This window comes from Scyliorhinus torazame, chromosome 10, assembly GCF_047496885.1.
Source record: "Scyliorhinus torazame isolate Kashiwa2021f chromosome 10, sScyTor2.1, whole genome shotgun sequence".
Classification (NCBI taxonomy): domain Eukaryota; kingdom Metazoa; phylum Chordata; class Chondrichthyes; order Carcharhiniformes; family Scyliorhinidae; genus Scyliorhinus; species Scyliorhinus torazame.
The window spans coordinates 25,232,924-25,248,655 of NC_092716.1; the positions used below are offsets into that span (position 1 = coordinate 25,232,924).

General features: G+C 46.9%; 1 long non-coding RNA gene across 1 annotated transcript in view; it reads right to left on the reverse strand.

Moving 5' to 3' along the window:
• Positions 1-3,189: 3,189 nt before the first annotated feature.
• The window catches only part of LOC140384805 (uncharacterized), a 28,333-nt gene continuing 15,790 nt past the window's right edge, over positions 3,190-15,732 (reverse strand). Inside the window, exons 2-3 of the long non-coding RNA XR_011933141.1 lie at positions 7,281-7,455; positions 3,190-3,640 (exon numbers count right to left, since the gene is read on the reverse strand). This is a non-coding gene — a long non-coding RNA (uncharacterized lncRNA). The remainder of the gene's footprint in view (positions 3,641-7,280; positions 7,456-15,732) is intronic.

A 15,732-nucleotide genomic window follows, 5' to 3' on the forward strand; every position in this document is an offset into this window, starting at 1 on the left:
TGTTTGTATTTTTATTTTACAAAAATTAATCTTTGTTTCTTTTAAAAGAAAACATTTTGGAGAATGCTTTCTCTTTTCTCTGAACAGCATGCAATGTTTGTCTGGAATTTAAAATAACTAGGCCTTTCCTGCTAATTCCCTGGAATGACAAATATAATTCAAGTATTGGGAAGACTTCAGTGAAGTAGGAAGAATGATGAAAAGTGGCTTCATGAAAAAGGAACTGATGCAATAGAAACTTTCACATGAGCTGAGGGAGCATTATCACTTCTTAGTCAGGGGCCCCTCGCTGCTCAGGAAGTCAAGTAAAGTTAATGATTGGGGTTCATTATGAGGTATCACAATTACAGTATCTCATTATTGAAACAGAAAAAGATGAAAGAACTATGTTGAACAGAAGTCCATAAGACCATAATAAGTCTCTCCTCATATGAAACGTCTGCAGAACAGAAAAGGAGTTGGCACCATTTGTCGCAAAGTTCTTTTTTTTTTGTGAAGAAATTTTTGGATATTTTATACTTGGGCAGGGACGAGGTGGTTGTGGAGCAGGTGCTGGTCAGTAAGGGGATTCTAATGAGTATTGCTGAAGCACCGGAAACAACTTCAACTAAATAAAAATGGCGTGTGAGGAAAGAAGGGAATGCACAGGAAAGACTCTGACGATTTCTGAGCAGGTGGTATCTAACAGTAATGTGTGACAAGTGATCAGGAAACAATTTGGCTTTTGCAATCAATGAAGAACAAACAGTGCTCAGTGATTACGGCACTTTCAGCTGTGCAGAGGCATTTTACGGACAGTTATTAATTCGCTTACACCTGAATGCACCAGCCCTAATGTTTTCTGGTGCGCTTAGTGGACAACTGGTCAGTAAGTACAGCAATCTCCAGACACTCAGCATGTATTTAAATGCTGAGTGTCTCTCATAGTAAAGCTTGTGGAGAAGGATAACCCACAAAGATGTGCATGTTAGGTGGATTGGCCATGCTAAATTGCCTTTCGTGTCCAAAAAGGTTAGGTGGGGTTACTGGGTTACGGGGCTAGGGTGGAGGTGCGGGTTTAGTGCTCTTTCCAAGGGCCAGTGCAGACTCGATGGGCTGAATGGCCTCCTTCTGCACTGTAAATTCTATGATTCTATGACAGGCTACGGACTAAGTTCTGGAAAATTGAATTAGAAGAGATGTTGCTGATGGCTGGCGTGGATATGTTGGACATATGGACCTATTTTTTGTACTGTAAAACACTATGATTTTATGGCTCTATATGACAGTAAATGCTGTGTTTAACTGCACTTATGTGGCCCTCAGATGTTGCTATCCAATTTATCTCATATTGATCACTTCGCAGTTACCATGAAATCCAGCCTAATTTTTAATATGTATATGTGTGGTATCAACTTGCTAAAATGCAGATTTAAGCAGTCTTACCATAACAGCTTCCTCGAGCTTGATCAATATATTCTAATATGAATTGGTATCAAAATAATGCAGTAACAACATGAAGGACAACTGATATGAGAGTTTATTATTGCTTGAGATTTTTACTTTCCAGTTCTTCCAGATGTGTGAATGCAGAGGTAGATTTAAAAGCTGCTGAATTGATAGAAAGTTTTTTTCTCTTCCTTGTGTGAGAAAAGCAAATCGCAACATTGAGCCAGAAAGGAAATGTTTGCATTTTCAGGTAAATGACCTGGACTTGGGGATCGGAAGTACGAAGTTTGTGGACAATACAAAACCTGGAAACATACCAGTAAACAGGATAATGGCAGACTTCAAGAAGGCAAGGGCATTGACAAATTGGTGAAATGGACAGGCACTCAACAGATGCAATTTATGACAGTAAAGTGTGAAGTGGTCTGCTTGGGGAAAAGCAATGTGGAATGGCAGTATAATCTAAAATATACTATTTTAATGGGTAGGGTGCAAGAAGAGGGGGAAAATCTTTAATGGTGACAGAGCAATTGAGAAGATGTTTAAGAAAGCATATGTAAAAATTGGTAAGAGTCAATATGGACATGCCGAATTTCCTTAGTTATTTGAGAAAGTATAGGCGCTGTTGTGCTTTCTTGGTCATCGAGTTGACGTGGATTGACCAGGCCAGATTGTTGGTGATGTGCACACCTAGGAATTTGAAGCTGTCAAGCATCTCCCCCTCAGCCCCATTGATGCAGACAGGGGTGTGTATAATACTTTGCTTCCTGGAGTCAATGACCAGCTTGGATTGGATTGGATTTGTTTATTGTCACATGTACCAAGGTACAGTGAAAAGTATTTTTCTGCAAGCAGCACAACAGCTCCTTAGTTTTGCTAACGTTGAGGGAGAGATTGTTGTCGTTACACAATGTCACTAGATTCTCTATCTCCCTCCTGCACTCTGATTCATTGTTGTTTGAGGTCCGACCCACTACGGTCATGTCATCAGCAAATTTGTAGATGGAGGCTTCTTTCAAGATTCCTGATGGTCGTTACGTCTTGCGAGAGCTATCGAGATGTCGTGATATAGATCCCGCCCACAATGAGCGGGATCCAGACTTCCACAGCTAAGTGCGCTTAACAGCTTACTTAACCATGTCTACGCCAGATCTAACTGGCCCCAGGGATTTACCAGCCGCACCGAGGAGACCCCAGCTGGGTGCCATTTATCACTGGTCCCCACAAACAGGGACCAGATGGAACGGCACTTGGGGGTGGGTCTCCCAGGCAATCGGAGGCCCCTGGATGGTTGGTATCTGGGAAGGATGGAAGCCTGGCATTGCTAATGCTACCAGGCACCTTGGCACTGCCAGCCTGGCTCCCTGGTAGTGCCACCTAGACCACAATTGTAACAATCCCTGATTGGATCAACAATCTACAAGTGTACCTCGGAAAAAGGCCAACAGGAAAGTGGTAGAAATGGCAGCACTAGACAAGCGCTCACTCGAATGTCTCAAGGGCCCATATTGAAGCCAACAATGGAAGATGGGTGAATGTCTACTGGGCAGCCTCAGGTCTCCTTACCAAAGAGCAGAAGCACCAGGTTCATCCTTCTGTGCCATAGGGCCTATCCCCAATGAGGTCCTTCTCAGATGGGGTAGAAGACGCTGCCACAGACTTCGAATATGTTCTTAATGCCTTTGATGCATTTTATACCCTGAATGGAATCTCATTCCTGGGTGAATAACTTTCAACAAAAGATTCTACAAACCAAGGAAATTTGTTGAATCGCTCTTTACTGGCCCATTCAAATTATCTACATATCACAAACATGGCTTACAGGCCACCCAGAACAGCAAACAAAGTTCAACTCAAATTTCCTGGGAGGAGTACAAAACCATCAACAAGAATTCTGGTCCGTGAGTTTGGAAGTTGAAGGTTTTAAAACCCACTTTAGGCTTGACACTGACACTGGTATTTCCATATTGGCTGATCACTCAGCATCCCAACTCAGGGCGAGATGGTAGTGTATTGGTAATGTAACAGGACGAGGCCTGTGGTCACGTTCCTCTCTTGTGGCCCCATGAAGAGGACCTCATCCATGTGACAAATGACTCCTTGTTTACCTTCGAAGATACTGGACATGGTGCGCTGGAGTATCGCCAGAGATGATGAGATGCCAAAGGGAAGGTGGTAAAAACAAAAAGCACCCAAACATCCTCACCCGATCCTGAAACACAACAGAATGAATGCATGAGCATCAGCTTCACCATATTGCTACAAAACATCACATAAATGTCACTGACAACCTGGACTCCTTGTTTAGGGTTATTTGCTCAAGCCCATTATTGTCAGGTTCGGTGATGAGGGCATTGTTGGCATGTTTTGCCAGGCTGTCATCTGCTGACTCCATTGGCTGGAATTCCCTCCGGCCTGCTGTGTTTAATTGCGTGACATACACATAGAGTCTGCGCTATCACTGGGTTTGCAGACAGTCACCAATCCCGAACACCACTGGGTTTGTTCCATGACAGGTGATATGATGCCTCAGTACAGCATTCGGGCAAGTTCCTCTTTGACAAGGGCAGCACGGTGGCGCAGTGGGTTAGCCCTGCAGCCTCACGGCGCCGAGGTCTCAGGTTCGGTCCCGGCTCTGGGTCACTGTCCGTGTGGAGTTTGCACATTCTCCCCGTGTCTGCGTGGGTCTCGCCCCCACAACCCAAAGTTGTGCAGGCTGGGTGGATTGGCCACGCTAAATTGCCCCTTAATTGGAAAAAATGAATTGGGTACTCTAAATTTAAAAAATAAAGTTCCTCTTTGACTTTTGACAACAGAGGGTGTGGCACCCTCTTGGGGGTAAATAGACACATTGGCATGGCAGCTCAAAGCAGTGTGATATGCTTTTTCTTTAGCTTACCAAGTCACTGGAAGAGCTTTGGGAATTCCTGATGGAATTCAGTCGTCTTGTTTGGTTTTCCACTTTTTGTCGGGTAACCAGTTGCATGCTTGCATTTCTACTGGGTACAGAGATACCTTGGTGATGTAGAGCATATAGGGTCTCTGTCACTCTTATGGTGAAGAGGGGCTGTGATCTGGGGCGGAATTCTCCGACCCTCCGCCGGGTCGGAGAATCGCCGGTGGGCCGCGCGGATCGCGCCACGCTGCCCTGATGCCGGGACGCGATTTTCCGCAGAGAGAATCGCGTTCCCATTGGGGTCTGCGTAGTCGGCGCGGCGCCGGTCGGGGTATGCGACGACTGTCCGCCCCGGGCCGGCATGGGCGGGCACGCCGATTCTCTGGCTCGGATGGGCCGAGCGGCCGTCATCAAAAAGCCGAGTCCCGCCTGTGCCATTCTAACATCCTCTGAGCCGGCGGGACCTCACCGTTGAAAGGGCCGGGGGCAGCCTATGGGGGGGGAGGGGGGTCCGACCCCGGGGGGGCCTCCGTAGTGGCCTGGCCCGCGGTCGGGGCCCACCGACCGGCGGGCCAGCTTCTCTGCCCCCCGGCCTCCTTTCCTCTGTGCCGGCTCCTGTAGCTCTGCGCCATTTGGCGTCGGGGCCAGGGAGGGGAAGAAGGCCACTGCGCATGCGCTAGTTGGCGCCGGCGCAACTGCGCATGCGCGGACCCCGCGGTGCCGGTTTCAGTCCGCGATCGGCAGCTGGAGTGGCGTGAGCCGCTCCAGCACTGTGCTACCCCACTGTGGGCCGCAGAACGGGGTCCCGGAACGGGCGCCAACGCCGGAGTAAAACACTCCCGTTTTTACGCCGGCGTCGGGACTTAGCCGCCCGATGGGTGAATCCCGCCCCTGATCTTTCATCTGCAGATTTTTTTCCTCCTTGATGTTCAATGGCTGTACAGGAACTGTTTTGAGCCATTTTCTTTTCTTTATCCTTTCATGGGATGCGGGCCCAGCTGGCAAGGCCAGCATTTGCTGCCCATCCTTAATTGCCCCCGAAGTAAGCGGCTTGCTAGGCCATTAAGAGTCAACCACAATGTTAGAGGTCTGAAGTCATATGTAGGCCAGACCGCAAAAGGACGGCAGATTTCCTTCCCTGAAGGACATTAGTGAACCAGATGTTTTTTTTCTGACGACCAATGATTGTTTTCATGGTCACCATTATTGAGACTAGCTTTATAGTCCAGATTTATTAATTGAATTTAAATTCCACCAGCAATGCCTGCATCCTATGAATGAATAAATGAAACAAAGGACTTACAGGCAAACATTAAGACTCAAACAGTCAGCATCCTTCCCAGGTCTGCTCCGTATTCCCAGGATTGCTGTTGCGTCAAAAAAATCGATGTCCAATCCACTGAGCTATTGTAACCCAGGCAATGATCCAATTGGAAGCCCTTCCTTCAATAGATTAAGAATGTTATCCCACCTGCCCTCACTGATTGGCCAGGAAACCCCGAGAGGAGCCTCGGAAAAGCACACTATTTGATTAGGTTGACCCGCGAAATGTCCTGCTAAAACAATGGGACCAATGTCCAGAAAATTCTGCCTTATGTGACAGGAAAAAGGTCTTTTCCAGTTCATAAACTTCCTCCAAAGCATCACTGGAGATTGCCAATTACTTTCCTCCCAATAAAGGTGCATGAATAAATAAATAAATTAGGCACATTTTCAAAATCTCTCTAATGGCGCCTGTGTGTGTAGAACCTGACGGGCGAGAAACACTCATCGGGCGCACGGTAGGAAACAAAGAGAAAGATTTCTTAAGATACACTACTAAACTTCCATGCCCCGATGGTCACCCTCCTTGACCTGCACTCAGGCTGGGGTTTTTATACTGTGGAGCCATCCCTGCTAAGGGGGAAGCTCCGCCCCCAATTACCGGGGGCGTTCATACTCATTATCAATTGGCGCACTGAGCAACTGCAAGTACATGGGCGACTCAGTGGCACAGTGGTTAGCACTGCTACCTCACAGCATCAGGGACCCAGGACAATTCTGGCCTTGGGTGACTGTGTGGAGTTTGGACTTTCTCCCCGTGTCTGCGTGGGTTTCCTCCGGGTGCTCCGGTTTCCTCCCACAGTCCAAAGATGTGCAGGTTAGGGGGACTGGCCATGCTAAAATCGCCCCTTAGTGTCCAAAGGTGTGCAGGTTTAGTGAGGTTACAGGGATAGGGCATATAGGATGCTCTTTCAGAGGGCTGGTGCACACTCAATGGGGCTGAATGGCCCCCTTCCATGTCTACATCAATCAACATGGTTTTTACATCACTGATCAGAATGGGTCTTTTGAAGATGGTGGGGAATGGCTAGAAGCAGAAGTTAAAATACATGGATTTGACTTTAAGGAAGTGTGGGAGCACAAGGCTATGCACATATAATTTCCTTAAAGCTGCAATCATGGCTTTTTAATTGGGTGTCTATAATCTTGCACACAGGCATATACTCAGGTCCTACCCTGAAACACAACACAATAAACTCATGTGCATCAGCTTCACCATATTGCTATATAACATCCCATAAACCACATAGTTTTCAGTTGAGGAAACCACAAAACTTAATAGAGGAACATAAAAGTAGCAGTTGTTGGATATCTTGCAGAGCCATTGCTCCTTTTCCTTGTCATCTGCATCGTGATATTAATCAATTGCTTCCAAAGGAATTTGTTTGTGTGATGTACTTGCATTGATATGAATATGGGAAAATCTGTGCATGGAGCAAACTGGCGCTCAAGTGGACCTTGCTGTTCAGGAGAGTGACTATGCAACTTCTGCTGTTGTCTGAAACAAATTCAGAAAGATAGGACCCATAAACTTTTGAAGAAGTACAGAATGTTCTGAATAAAACAGATGCTGGCTGTATTTTTGGTAATCTCAGTTCTGCTCCCTTATTTACATACCAGCTCAAATACTTACATGAAACTCGAAGCCGTATGTCAGTCTCCCAGGATGAGGACCAATTAGTCTGAAGTGGCCCTCATCCTGCACATGAATAAGCTTGGCTACTATTCAGCATTCCAGAATCTACTTAACACTGTTTGCCAGAAGACAGTTGAATACGCATGCCATTTTTCAATCCAAAACATCAGACCTGTAAAAAATTAAAATACTTGTTAAAATTAGCAAAATAAATAGTGGCCACATGTCTCCTAATGAGAAAGCAAAGTGTGTCTGTAAACAGTGATTTGATTCTGATACAAATCAATCAGTAGACTATCCTCAAAATCTCAAACAATTGCAATCGCTGTAACTGCAATTTCTACAGTTGACATTCCCAATGTGGAGTCTTCCTGAGTGCATGGATTGTGAAATCATGGATACATTTCACACCATTTTCCATTCATGAACTTTTAATATGGAAAACTAGTTCTTATATTTATTGACTTTTTAAAATAACCAACATATTTCATTTCATCAAGTTCCCTCTCCTTTCCTGAAGGAGCTGACTCCTGCTGGCTACAGTTTTATAGGTGCCAGGAATGTTCAAACATGACAAGTGGGCATTTCATGTGGGTGCGCACAAACAAGGAATATTGAAGGGTTACAACAGACAAACCCAGCCCTCCCCTCACCTAACACCCTCACTTTCCAGTAGCTGGCCACCTCTTAACAATCAAGGAGCAAAACCTCTGGTTTTGACTCCCACCAGCACGACCTCTCTTCAGCCATCCCGAGCCCAGGAGTTGTAAAGGCCGTTCCTGGCACGTTTGCTGTCATCCTGGGTGAGATTAAAAGACGAGAAATTCTATGTTGTTCATACGCCACTGATGGGAGATTAAAAACAATTTTCAATTCACATTGTCAAGTATTTTGAGGGTGGGGGGTGGAAGTGCGCTGGGGAGACATCTAAGTGAGGGAAACGATTCAATATGAAATTACTTTCTGCTTTAGACTTTATATTCCCTGGAGAGGATTGCACATACAGTAGCAAGCTCCTTAATAACAGTGCATCCATGGGTGGGCATTGTAGGCACAAACCACACATACCATTTTACAACTGCATGTAATGCAAAATATTTCTGTGGGCTGACAACATGCAGGAAGAAAATTGAGCTCTCTGGAAAAAGCACTTTGTCCAACTGTAGAGCAAAAATATACATGTATATATAATACTAATTAAATGTATGTGTATACTATACCATGTATCATTTCACTCAGCGATATTTATGGACCATTATGAATCCCATTTATGGGGCGGCACTGTGGTTAGCACTGCTGCCTACGGCGCTGAGGACCTGGGTTAGAATCCTGGCCCTGGGTCACTGTCCGTATGGAGTTTGCACATTCTCCCTGTGTCTGCGAGGGTTTTGCCCCCACAACCCAAAGATGTGCAGGGTAGGTGGATTGACCATGCTAAATTGCCCCTTAATTGGAAAAAAAATAATTGGGTGCTCTAAATTCATTTTTTAAAAATGAATCCCATTTACAAGGTGTTTCTCAAGCTGGAGGAATGAGATGGACTCAGTAAACATCAGGCCCAGAATTTCTCAATTTTTGACATAGCATTGGTGCAAGAAGCACTTTACACCAGTGTACACACTCAGTACGCTCCAGGGAAATCCAAACGTAAGTGAATTATGCTGCTCTGCAAAAACCCCACTAAGTCCGATGCCAATTCTAATCGGTGCATATATAACAATTTTGGTGCAGCTGGACTCTAAGTCACTTGGGGGAATTATCACAAACGGGGCGGAAAATCTAACGCCATTTAAAGGCCCATTGAGCTCGGGTGGGAATTTCTGTTCTGGGGCGGTCCCACCTACTACTTCTGGCACCATAACAATTTTAAAATATTTCTCCTAATGTAGATTTAAGCTGTTTTCTTTGCAACACCATTATGTTACTTTAAAAAACTAAAACCTTCCACCAATGCATTTTCTGAAACTAATAGTGCTTAATGTGCAAAGTTTCATTTTCATCACGTTACCAAAATAATTATGGATTTAAAGAAGATGTTGGACATTCCACAAGCTCCTTGAATCCTGATTGTTCATGTTTATGTTTGCTCAATTTGAGCTCATTTTAATATTCACATGTATGCTAATGTGATTCTCAGAAAATATTTTGCATAATGTGCCAGCAATTAGATTGTCATAGGATATGCAGAAATCTTAATGTAATTTCAGCAAAAAATGAATGAAGGAAATTTCTACCTTAGGGGATTTTTTTTTGAGTTCTAAACTCATCACTGCCAATGGATGTGATTTGATTCAAATTGGATCAGTTGGTTCCATATCGATGAAGGCTTGGAATCTCCACTACCACTCTCTAATGCTCTCTCTCCCTTCTTTCCTGAAGATACTGAATCATGCTGTGAAACGGTTCTAAATGCAACAAGTGCATGGTATTCTTCCTATGGGAATCCACAGATTGAGTGTCCGTAGGTTGCCTGATGGAATAAGCTAATTCCTCATCAAGGGTTACAGAAGCCATGACCCTGGTTGGTCATAGAATCCTTACAGTGGAGAAGGAGGCCATTCGGTCCATCGAGGCTGCACCGACCCTCTGAAGGAACACCCCACCCAGGTCTGGTCCCCCCACCCTATCCCTGTAGAACATAGTACAGTGCAGAAGGAGGCCATTCGGCCCATTGAGTCTGCACCGACCCACTTAAACCCTCACTTCCACCCTATCCCCGCAACCCAATAACCCCTCCTAACCTTTTTGGTCACTAAGGGCAATTTATCATGGCCAATCCACCTAAACTGCACGTCTTTGGACTGTGGGAGGAAACCGGAGCACCCGGAGGAAACCCACGCAGACACGGAGAGAACGTGCAGACTCCGCACAGACAGTGACCCAGCGGGGAATCGAACTGGGACCCTGGCGCTGTGAAGCTACAGTGCTAGCCACTTATGATACTGTGCTGCCCTTAATCCCACCTAACCCCACCTTGTCACAAAGGGGCAATTTATCATGGCCAATCCACCTAACTTGCACATCTTTTGGACTGTGGGAAGAAACAGGAGCACCCGATAGAAACCCATGCATAAGAACAAAGAAAATACAGCACCGGAACAGGCCATTCGGCCCTCCAAGCTGTACAGGTCATGATACCAACCTTGGCCAAAACCCTCAGCACTTCCTGTGCTGTACCCCTCTATACCCATCCTATCCTTGTATTTGTCAAGATGCCTTTTGAATGCTGTTAATGTGCCTGCTTCCACAACCTCCCCTGGCGACGCGTTCCAGGCACTCACCACCCTCTGTGTAAAAACCATACATGGGGAGAACGTGCAAACTCCACACAGTCACCCAAGGCTGGGATTGAATCCATGTCCCTGGTGCTGTGAGGCAGCAGTGCTAACCATTGTGCCACCATGCCGCCCTAGCTCAGCAAAAGCATGTGGATTCAACCTGGGACCTCTCGCACCTGTATGATTTGGCTTCAAACTGGGCTGTTGAAGGAGCAAACTGGAGCTCTCTTTTATCTATACTGTGCAGTTGAAAGACAAACAGGAACCTAATGATTTGATAAGAGCAACAGCATAAGCATCAACTCTATTCATCCCAGTGAATCAATGTAAAGTCTGCTTCTCCCATCAACAGACAACACTGTAAATAGGGAAAGCTCCAAATAAGCTGCCCGCATAATCCTCTGCATGGACCTGTAGGAAATGAATTAAATCCTATTGCTCTTAATAGTTCAATCAACACTGGAGTCCTCTAAGCTAAGGATTTCTGTATGGTTTACATTTTTACGAAGAAAACACATGAGCAAGTGATAACTGAGTTTTTTGTCTTACTCCCATTTAAGGAAGATTTAGGAAATTAACACTCAAAATTTCATTTCAATTAATTGAATCTTTTGTCAGTTAAATGCGCATCCACATATTTGTAGATCACACGTGCCACTGTTCACTGTGTGACAGAGAAGGCATTTTATAAGCAAGATATGGGTGAGAAAGCGACACCTGCAGAAATGACTTGGAGGAAAGCCTGAGAGAAAAAGCCTGACTGACTTACATTTATATAGCGCCGTCCATGACCTCAGGACAATCCAAAGCAGTTAACGACACTGAGAATTGTTATTTGACTTGATTTATTAATATGATTTAATTTTCGACCTGACAGACAGTAGCTGGAATCGTGAGTAACTGAATTAAGAATGTTACTTCATTCAATGCATCACAGCGTATAAACACTTCAATATATCTAGCAATCTGTAAATCAATGTTATGTATCATAAGTAAATATTTTAAAGCTTCTGAGACAGGTACTATGTAAATAAAAGCAGCATAACTACATGTGAATGTAATTTTGTTGTAATTCCTGTTTACAATAAATATCTGAAAATTCATAAAGCACTGACAGCTGTATTTTGCCAACCCGCATACAATGTACTTTGATTTGCTCGAGGAAAGTGTAGATGGATGAGAGTCGTGATAGAAAACAAACTTTGCCAAGATTATTAAAGACCTAAAAGCTATTTTTTGGTAGGGCTGCCCATTGTGGGTCAAGTCAAGATTTGCTTGATTTTAGTTCTTCCGCGTTGGAAATGTTTCACAGAACATTTGCAGAAGGAGGCCATTTGGCCCATCAAGTCTGCACTGCCCACTTAAGCCCTCATTTCCACCCTATCCCCGTAACCCAATAACCCCTCCTCACCATTTTGGTCACTAAGGGCAATTTAGCACGGCCAATCTACCTAACCTGCACGTCTTTGGACTGTGGGAGGAAACAGGAGCACCCGGAGGAAACCCACGCAGACACAGGGAGAACGTGCAGACTCCACACAGACAGTGACCCAGCAGGGAATTGAACCTGGGATTCTGGAGCTGTAAAGCCACAGTGCTAGCCACGTGTGCTACTCTGCTGCCCAATTTCATGCTGGGTTTTTCATCACCTTTTGAACAAAACTCTGGAGCTCCTTACCTGCCAGCATTATGGGTGTATTGTCACAGTGTGCAGTGGCTTATGAAGACAGCTCATTGCCACATTAAGAGCAATTAGGTACGTGCAATAGTTGCAGGGCATGTTGGAGATGCCTTGGACACCAGAATAGATTTTTAAAAATCTTGCATTTGTTTTTTTAAATAAATTTAGAGTGCCCAATTAATTGTTTCCAATTAAGAGGCAATTTAGCATGGCCAATTCACCGACCCTGCATATCTTTTTGGGTTGTGGGGGTGAGACCCACGCAGACACGGGGAGAATGTGCAAACTTCACAAGGACAGTGACCCGGGGCCAGGATCGAACCCAGGTCTGCGGTGCCGTGAGGCAGCAGTGCGAACCACTGCGCCACCGTGCTGCCCCCCAAAATCTTGCATTTGTATAGTACCTTTGACATGGTAAATGTCCCAGAGTGACGCAAGGCAGAATTTGATACTGAGCCACGCAAGGAAATAGTCGGGCGATTAATCAAACATTTAGTCAAATAGGCAGGAGTAACTTAAAGGATGGGTGACAGGGTCGGAGAAGTTTATGGAGGGAATTCCAGAGCTCAGGAATCAAGTAGTTAAAGGCAAGACCATCAGTAATGGATGAACCAAAATTTCCATCGTTGTATCAATCCAGTGGCCAGCACAGACCAGCCCACCCCTCATACCTTCTGACAGAGCACCAAGTCAGTTTGTACCATTGTGCACAGGTGTTTAAAGGAGAAACCTACACACAAATGCGTGTCCTATCCCCTATCACTATCTTGTGCCATGCACCCGTGCCAACTTAACAAGTGTCTACTTTTCTGGCCTTACGGGCCCTAACGTTACGTCTAGGTGCATCCCCAGGCGACACATCAGGAGTGGAGACGGCATGCTGTCATTCCCGCCCTAGGACCTGAGCCCCCTTTGGTGGGCGTCTTCTGGGGCGATGGGGCCTGGATGGGCCCGGCTGCTGTTCGGGTGTCGCAGGAGGTGTGGTGCCGCCCCGTTCTGTCCCCTGCCCACCATATGCACCAGGGACAGGAAGGGGTGGGGGGTAATCTGAGGTGCTGCGGTGTTACGGCACCTCCCTTGCGGGAGTCACCGGCACAGGCCCCATCACCTCCTCCTCCCTCAGGGTGCCTGATGGCCCTTGGGCTACTCCATGCGATGGGGACTCGAGGGGAGCTATCACCTGAGGCTCCCCCACCACCTGGCGCTACCAGTCCTGGAGGCTCGCTCTGAACTTGACCAGTGTTCGCCACTCACAACCATGGAGCACAGGGGGTGGCTCATCGCCGCCTGGGACTGTGCCACATCACCATTGACTGTGTCACCAACTACTGGATCTGTGCCACATCAGCCAGTGACTGCACCATCTCCTTCTAGGACTGGGCCACCTCCCTCTGTGTCTGTGCCACATCTGCCAGTGCCTGAGCAATACCACTGACGCTCTCAGCCATAGCCCACCATGACTGGGCCACTCTCTGGTGCGCTGCTGCAATGTCCAGGTGGCTCTGGCACATAGCTGCCTGTGAGAGGGCAGCCCAATCCTGGGCCTCTCCCATCACCTGCACAGATTGCTCCAGGGCTTGGACATGCTGATCCGTAGCCAAAACTCTTTCCTCAAGCCCTCCACCGCGGGTACCACCCATGAGGTGTTGGGCTGGATGGCACGCATGACGGGCAGCACCTCCTGCAGGCGGCTGGACTCCTCCACCTGCATCAGCATGTGCTGGATGGTTGCCGACAACCCTTCATGTAATCTCTGGCTCTGCAACTGCATCTACACAATCGATGGGACTGTCCGTTCCAGAATCCCATATGGACAGCAGCTAGTCCCTTGGGGTTGGCCTGCCCTCCAACCATCTGCCACTTGGGAGTTCCTACCTCCACCTGTTGTACCGGAGCATGTGTGTGGTGCACACCAGAGAGTGTCCCAGGAGCCTCTTCACTAAAGTGCCCAACCAAGGCGAGTGCCTCTGGGATGGTGGAGGGTGTTAGAGACAGCTGTGACGGGACATCTGTGCCATCCTCCAACTTGAGCTCTGGGGTCTCCGGGGTCCCAGGTCTATGGCACCCATTCATGTTGGTGTCCCCGCCGTTGCTCGGCATTGGGGCTCTAGCTGTGGCTGTGGCTGAGGGCTCACCCTATCACCAGCAGCTCTGGCAAGATACAAGACAAGAGGGCAGCATGGTGTTGCAGCGGTTAGCACTGCTGCCTCATGGCGCCGAAGACCGGGGTTCGATCCTGGCCCTGGGCCGCTGCCCATGTGGACTTTACGCATTCTCCCCGTGAATGCGTGTGGCTCACCCTCACAGCCCAAAAAGATGTGCAGGGTAGATGGATTGGCCACGCTAAATTGCCCCTTAATTGGAAAAAAAGAATTGGGTACTCTAAAAAAAATTTTTTTTTAAACATTTTTTTAAAAAAAGGACAAAACAAGACGCATGATTAGACACGGGTGGGGGGGGGTGGCTGGGGGGATGGGGATGGGGGGGCGGTGGAGCAGGGGTGTGGGGTGGTTGTGGATGTGAGGGTGGTGTGGGTGTGAGGATGATGTGAGGGTGGTGTGGGTGTGAGGTTGGTGTGCGAGGGAGGGTGTTGACACACGTGTCACTGGTACCGCAGGTCTGCTGCGGTGGCCACATATACTCGTTGGAATTTAGAAGGATGAGGGGGATCTTATAGAAACATATAAAATTATGAAGGGAATAGATAGGATAGATGCGGGCAGGTTGTTTCCACTGGCGGGTGAAAGCAGAACTAGGGGGCATAGCCTCAAAATAAGAGGAAATAGATTTAGGACTGAGTTTAGGAGGAATGCCTTCACCCAAAGGGTTGTGAATCTATGGAATTCCTTGCCCAGTGAAGCAGTAGAGGCTCCTTCATTAAATGTTTTTAAGATAAAGATAGATAGTTTTTTGAAGAATAAAGGGATTAAGGGTTATGGTGTTCGGGCCGGAAAGTGGAGCTGATTCCACAAAAGATCAGCCATGATCTCATTGAATGGTGGAGCAGGCTCGAGGGGCCAGATGGCCTACTCCTGCTCCTAGTTCTTATGTTCTTATGTTTTATGTCGAGCGGTCCCTCTCCAGCCTTCTCTCGCACCCGGCGGTTATGGGCGACTTCCTCCTATGGGGATGGGAAACAGAAAACGCAGAGTGTTAGACAGTCTGATGCATGCAGTCAGGAGGTGGGTAGCTAGTGGCTTCAGTGACCATGGCGGCTGGTATGGGTGCCAGTAAGTGGTGCAGGGTGGTGGTGGGGTTATGTGTGTGGGACTGGGGTTCGTGCCAGAGGCACAGTGCTGCCTCCTCACTCTGGCCGCCCTGAGGACATTGTGCAGTTTCGTTCAGCACTGCTGCGGTCCGGATGGTGTTGCTGATGGTGCTTAAAGCCGCTTACGGCCATTGAATTGGTCCAGGTGCGGCGCCAGATTTGATATCATAGATGTCTACGAATCCTTAATCTCAGATAATTTTGATTGGCCTGTTTACATCA